We start from the raw sequence: 7,663 nt of genomic DNA, 5'->3' as shown, positions 1-7,663 counted from the left end.
AAAAAATAAATAAATAAAATCTAAGCTGATATCTATATCTCTTTCTGAAGCGAATACAGTAACTGTAATAAAGGTTCACCTTATTTTGCCATTCCCAAATTTCTGGACTTCTATGGCTAGGTGGAAGACCTGCGACTAAAGTAGGCAACTGTTGCCCTTTCCCCTTATCTGGTGTGTTGAAAATAAAATTAATTAAATAAAATCGTTCTATATCTGAAGCTGATATGTTTATTTACCCCCCCCCCTCGCTCTCTAAATTCATGGAAGAAATCGTAAAAGTATGCGGACCTTCAAAATTAATTTTAAAATGACTCAGAATGAATAATTTCATTTTAGGAATAATTATTTCTTTAGATTTTTCTTGATTATCACTTCTTCGTTGATCTTATGAAGCAATAAAAAAAACCAGTTTTACTAGCACAATAACGTGTATTAGAAATCTACCGATCTCTGGGCCAAACATTTTTTGCAGGTTGCTTGGAATATATAATTTAAAAATCACCTTTGACATGAGCATTGTGTAACTGTTCCCAATAGCACTATTGTAGTCTGCCAGGCACCTACCAAACGTGCCACCATTAGATCTGCGAGAGAGAGGCCGTCTTGAATTGCAAGTAGCAGTGACTTGCACAAAATTTCTAATAATTTCATGTCAACTTACATATTTTCTGAGACTGTGTATTTGCATATCATATGGAGAATCATTGGCTTGAGGAAATGATATTCTCGATATACGACTTATTAATTATTTGTAAAGCGTAATCCTTTTAAGAATACAAATATTTGTTTGAGTCTTCCTGATCTATTTCTTGGATGTGCTACGGATTTAAATCACTAAAATGTTATTTTTTACTTTTTTTTTAAGTGTCAGGTAAAACATGTGGCGAAGTTGAATTAAGCAATACTTGAACCAACAGACATAAGGTACAGAGTTGTAGAAAATATTAGAGAAGAGGGAAACGGATATCAAGATCGGTAACCCAGACAAATTTTTTTTTTCTTATTGAAATTACAATTTCCGCAAATGTTTAACTTAAACATCCCAGGAAAATACTCATCACCTTCATATAAGAAAAAAAATCTGAAAAAGTACGCTTGTTAAAACAGATATCGATATATAATAAATAATACCATCAGTAATAATTAGGACAGTATGAAGGATGTTTGATGCTATTATGGCGTTTTACCCCTGACAGAAACTCGTAAATTTTACTGCCGTTACCATTACTAGAAGCAATTTTTCTGATGGTCAGAAAACTATCTATCACGTATGAATTTAGTAATTTTCCTTCTTCTTTCAAAAATTCTACTCATGATTTTCATCTCTTTGTAAACTGTTGGCGAAGTGGGTAGCGTATCCGCTCCCCCACCAACAGGCTGAGGATTCCAATCCCACTGAGGGCATAGATGTTTGTGATTGTCCTTAGGTGTGAGATAACAGCCCTGCTCATAGGAGACCCGAAGTGGTTTGCAAAACTTCCTTGCTGGGTCTCTAATGCAGGGTTTCAGGATTAAGTAAAAAATAAACAGAAATATAGAAAACATCCTCAGCTCACCGTGGGTGAGCTGAGGATGTTTTCTATATTTCTATATATTTTTCTATATATTTTCTATTTCTATTTTCTACTTCTATATATTTTCTATATTAAACATCCTTAGTTCACCGTGGGTAAGCTAAGGATGTTTAAAACCATAACGCCACAATACTGATTGTACTATAGGTTCACAACTTTTCATGGGCGGGAGTTTTCCATAAAAATAATAAATAAATAAATAATTTTGTATAGTTTAAAAGGCAAAAATTATCCAAGTAAAATTAATAGTATTTGATTACCTTGTAATACTTGATCTCTCTGATTATCAACATTTGAGCTTAAAACAGGGGATAACAGATATGTCTTAGATCAGTGCTTTCCAAACTTCTGGATGTCAGGGCCCCCTTTCCAAAAATTAAAATATTTCACGGCCCACCCCCCTCGAAAAAAAATCGTAATAGAGAGATATATTATTATAATATTTATTGTATTTATATTCAATACAAAACATACACAGCGAATATCGCAAAAATCAAATGCATGTATTACATTTTTTGCCTCTTACCGTTTGGTTCTGAAGACGATGCAGGCTGTTCTGGTAAAATATGAAATACTGTCTTTTTTTTTTAGTCTGTTTCTGCTTCTTCTGATTGTTCGCGGGAATTTTTTTTATTTTTTTATCAGCCGCTTATCCATCTCAGGGTTAAATTTTTTAATGTAGAACACAGCAAATAATATCACCACTTACCGATACTGGCACTCACAGACTGATAACATGAAATTAGTGAATATTACCTGAATAAGGGAATCCCCGGACCAGGAACATTTTTCTCTTTTGTGACTTTTCTCCCTTTAAGGTAATTAAGCCTAACGCGAAACAGACAGCAAAGGCAGGTTATTAAAACGTGCATATGATTGGTGCGGTATTAACAAAAGATCGCGCAACCGAAAGATAAAAGCATAGCTGACAATTGAGTTGAAATGCCAACTCTCTTCAACCGAATTCCATATGTGAAACTGCCATAACATTCATTATATTATATATATATATATATATATATATATATATATATTACTTAGTTTTAGCACTTTTACGAATTTTAACACGTTCGGTTGAATTTTATTGCTGCCTTGCGAAAATCGAACTCACACACATCTAATTAATAACAATAGTTTTTAGTTAGATACTGTGTTTGCCCATGCAACATATGGTTTTGTTTCAGTCTATACAAGCATAGTTTCTGTATGAGGGGACATGTGATTCATTAATTACTGTGTTTTTATCCCAGTTGTCTCTAATTGCACTATTTGTTGAGAAATATATTACACAGACTCCTCATACTTTATTCACTGGCATAATAAAAGTACTTGTTTTTATTGCCTCTGCAGTATAGTGGCTGTTAGGGAGGGCCTGTTGTTTACCACTGCAAGCGAGTTACTATCTCCCCACATTAACTTGTTTAAGCTTTTTTTCATGTGTGAAGTATATGCGAAACTTTTATTAGTAACAGAAAACTAGCTCGGATAACAGTGATAATATAAAACGAGTTTTGATATGTATATAAAGTCAATATCAACAGTTCCTGATTACGAACGCGTGATGAAAGGGACAGGAAGATTTGGAGCTTCCCTGGAGAGCATTCGAAGTAAATACAATTAACCACTGATTTGAAATGAAACATATGAATAAGCAATATTTACTAATATTCATTAAGCGCCGAAATACGCAGGAAGCAAAGTTTGTGAGCCAACACCAACGTGTGAATTTTTCCATTAAAATATAAAAAATAACAAAAAAGAAATAATAAATAATAAAAGTTAAATATGTTTCTTATAAAATAAAAAAATCTACTTAGTCTTAAAACATTTTAAATTTGTTTTCATTAATTCACGCCCCCCCCCCTCAACAAAACCTACGGCCCCCAAGGGGGCCGCGGCCCACAGTTTGGGAAGCGCTGTCTTAGATGACCGCTAAGCGTCAAGGATTGAGAATTGGTTGGCGTTACAACAAAAGCCAATACAGTATATTCTATCAGTTACTTGTCTGTGGCTGGGTTGTCTATTTCGAAAAAACAAACCTACCTTATTCTCTTCATATAAATATAAAAATATTCAAAAAATGTAAAGGTTCCCCGCATCCTAAATGGAAACCAGAATTTTTCTAACTGAAAGGAAAATGTATTGTCCTCGCAACTGCACTGAAAAGGCGCTGATTTAAAGGACGCTAATATGTCCTCTTCGCGGGAGTATCAATCCGAAGATTGGTTGGTGGTAACAATACGTCATAATGTCCCTTTTATTTCTTCATAAACTAAAATGTACACCCGTGTAGATAAGGATTTGCACTTGTAAGTGTAGAGGTTATTTTCTTTTCATTTGAAGGAGCGGTATCATGCAGAGGGAGTAGGTTTGTAAAGATTATTTCTATACTATTATTCAGTTGTTTAAACTGAACTGAAATTATTCGAATTATTATTATATTCGCTTCACTCGCCAATCCTCGGCCTCCAATAGTTTTGCGCTATAGCTGACTCGGATTTGCGTAGGTATGTGTGTTTAGTAAAACAGAATAAATTAGGGCAAACCGAAAAATGGCACCAAACTCCTTATAATTTCAGTAAACGTGGTAGAAATAATGATTTCCTTATTGATACAGTACAATAATAAAGAGTCAAGAGGCTCTTTAATTACAGTACAATAATGTCTGTTTCCAAGTTCTATATGCAACAGCAAATTGCCCTAAACTAAATTAATGCAGGCTTTATAGTGTATTATGGATAAACCATGACCAATGATTAGATGACTGTCATAAAAGCTATATCTTAAGTAGTAGTATGGGGAAAGCCAAGTTCAAACTGTTATCATACTCTCCCCCCCACACACACAAAGCCTAATTATGTGCTTAGTTTTATTTATCCTTTAATTCAGTATCCCAACAAATAACTAAGTCGACTCAGCTGTATTCGTTGTTATTCGTTCTAATTATATTTTAGTATTAAGAAGAAATTTTCATACTGAAAATCGGTATGTGGCTTCGGAAGTTTAGTTACTATTGAGTTACCGGGGCATTACCAATAATAAACCGTTACTCAATAGTAGTTTACCTTTCTTCTAAAATAGGTAGATTCCATCTTAAAAGGCAAAGAAAATGCCAATTATAAACACAGTTTTAATGCTTATGACGATAAAATTTTGACGGTCACATTTATTGAATATTATGTAAAAAAAAAAAAGTATCGATTTCGTACATACCAGTATATGACTGCTAAAAATGAGCCTTTAATTTCAGCTGGTCTCGGTCCTATAGTTACCCTTTCTTCTCACTCTCTTCTCGTCTTTCACATGACCTGAAATAGATTCATGTCACAAATGTACCATAGGTTTCAACAACTCTTTCTAGAAAAGGATGGCATCATTTATTTTATTAGTAGGAATTACATAAAAGTGTCCGAAAGCAGCTTCAGGAAGGCATTTTAGAAAATAAGTTCTTAAATTGAACTATATATATAATATAAAAGAAATTATATAAGATATATAAAACAATATAATGTTCAGACCGCTTCTCTGCAAGGTATAAAGTAACGGAGACGAACTATCTGGAAATAATTTTCCCGAGACATTTTAGTAATAAACTGCAAATAAATTCCTTTTAAATAATTCATTTCCAGCTTATTTGAACAACATACTGCACATAAGGTTAAGAACAAATTACACGACTTTGTCAATAATAATTTTTATATAGAATTTATGTTTTGGAAACAGCCATTCCACTGATTCATTATCGAAGTTTTTGTTCAACACTTCAAACAGTTTTTACTGGTCTGCTTAATAAGTTGTTTTTCGATGGAATATAAACAGTTTAATAGCTTAATTAAAATATTTATAATACTATTTCTTATTTTAAAATAACATTATGTTACCATAGAAGGAAACTGTGAGTAGTGGCATAGCTGCGTCCTGGTTTCCTTGTCAGATGCAATTTAGAGTATTTATATGCGCGTGATGTGTATTTTGTTTGGTTCGTGCAATACGCTCGGATATCCGTCTCTTTTACATTCATTACGGTTTTTTAATCAAGCTATTATCTGTACAAGGAACGTTGTCGCTGTGGCGACACTACTGACGGATGATATTTGCTTATTCATTTCCCGCTACGTGGATATGCACCTGAGAGCTACATAATGGTCGTTATCCATGCGGGCCCTCCTCTTCAGATTTTATCACCTTACCACACCTGTCGGGTTACAAGATATGCATGACTGTTGGCTTACCACTACACTAACATGGATACCCGTTTACGTACAACGTTTTATCGTAAGCTTCTAAATGCTGCAAAATGCTGCTTCATAGCTTCGGTGGCTATGAAAAGATTTATTTTTTGAAGAAAGAATTGTACAGTTTTTCATTGCCTAGTAAGAATTCTATTTTTTCCCCGTTCTATTTTGATGTCTTAATTAGTACAGTAAAATGTCCTGTTATTTTAAAATTATTTGCGGTTTTATGTAACAATTTTTAAACAGATACTTTCTTGAATAATTAGCCTGACCTCAGTAATGTCTCATAACCTCGTGTTTTATGGCACAGAAAAGTGATTAACCTTTTCTCAGACTCCCCCCCCCCACCCACACACGCACACAATTCCAAAAAGGAATACTGTTCGATGAATATTGGTAGGCAGGTTAATGTCCGTAAGGAAAGGATCCGAAATACAGGAAACAACTATAAAAATGATTTCACTTAATCTTTTAATGCACAATGTTCATTATATGATTGTCTATGAGAATATTAAAAAAATTTGATTCATAATATAGGTCTAAACGCTGGTCTACTACAGGATATTTTACGGTCTGGTTGGCTGAATGGATACGCCTCTACTCTCCAACCGACAAGTCATGTATTTGAATCCTACGAAGAGCATGAGTGTTTTTTTTTCATCTTTTGTTAATATATATATCTCACGCACAAAATTTATGTTCCAAAGTCATGTAATCCATATTTACTAGATATTTTAGAAATTTGTATGATACCCTGAAGTTCTGTACAGATAAGCTGAATCTATTTAAATACAGTAACCGACTACGAGAACAAAAAAAGAAAGTCTCACGAGCTTCATCTCAGTTGAAACGGAGTGGTTAGAGGAGGGGGGGGGGGATATTCCTGACGTACTGATCTACAGGAGGCAATTCAGTCAAGTATGTTATCCTGATAATTTTGCAGAAATGACACCTGCAATGAAGATATGAATAAAAGCCAGATGCGGGTAAACACCTGGGTTTTCTAACGACATATCATAGTAGCCTTTGTTAGTCCTGATAACCCTGCTAAATTTGCAACAGATGAGTGATGTTATTAAGGCGTGTCTGTTTCGTTATTTAACTTGTAATTAGGTTGTGTGTGTGTGTGTTTACTTCAACATTAACGAAGAGATCTGGCAATGCTAACTTTTTTTTTTTTTTTTAAATTCTTAATTAAAGTGGAAATTTGCTACTAAAATTTCCCTTCTTAGTGGGAAACAAAAGATCTCACTCTCACTTATATATCAGCAATATGGTAAATGCTAAAATCAAGAAATTTTTGTACCGAAGAATAATATTTATTTAAAGAAGAGAAAACTCTATACAGGAATTAATGATATATGTATTTCACGAATACAGAATCATGTTAACTAATAATGAACCTAACAACTTTCCCACTACTATAAATTTGTATCAAGCAAGTGAGTCGCCAATATTAATCATATTTCACTACACGTGAAACACACTTTTCTTAATTTTGCTATTCATGACTTCTGGGAAAAAAAAAAAAAAAAAAAAAAAAAACATTTATCGGAGAAGCTAAAAGTGAAAAGCGATGGGAACTGTAAAAATACTGATTTTTACAGTTCCCATTTTTACAGGAAATATTCATGGTGAAAATATTCATGTTATTAATGGTTACCAGAATTTCTCAAATCGAAAATGGAAAAAAAACTGATTGGTAGCGTCGTTTCCACTAAGCAGACACATTAAAATGAAATGTTAATGACATGCGAAATTACTTTAAGTTACTTATTATTTATAAAATCCATAGATTCTAAGGTATTGAATGATTTTTTACAAAGAGTATAATTCATTCATTGGAAGTGTGTG

This window comes from Typopeltis vanoorti, chromosome 10 (genome assembly GCF_054136105.1).
Source record: "Typopeltis vanoorti isolate ZY-2024b chromosome 10, IOZ_Tvanoo_1.0, whole genome shotgun sequence".
Classification (NCBI taxonomy): Eukaryota; Metazoa; Arthropoda; class Arachnida; order Uropygi; family Thelyphonidae; genus Typopeltis; species Typopeltis vanoorti.
Note: the sequence above shows the minus strand (reverse complement) of the source record.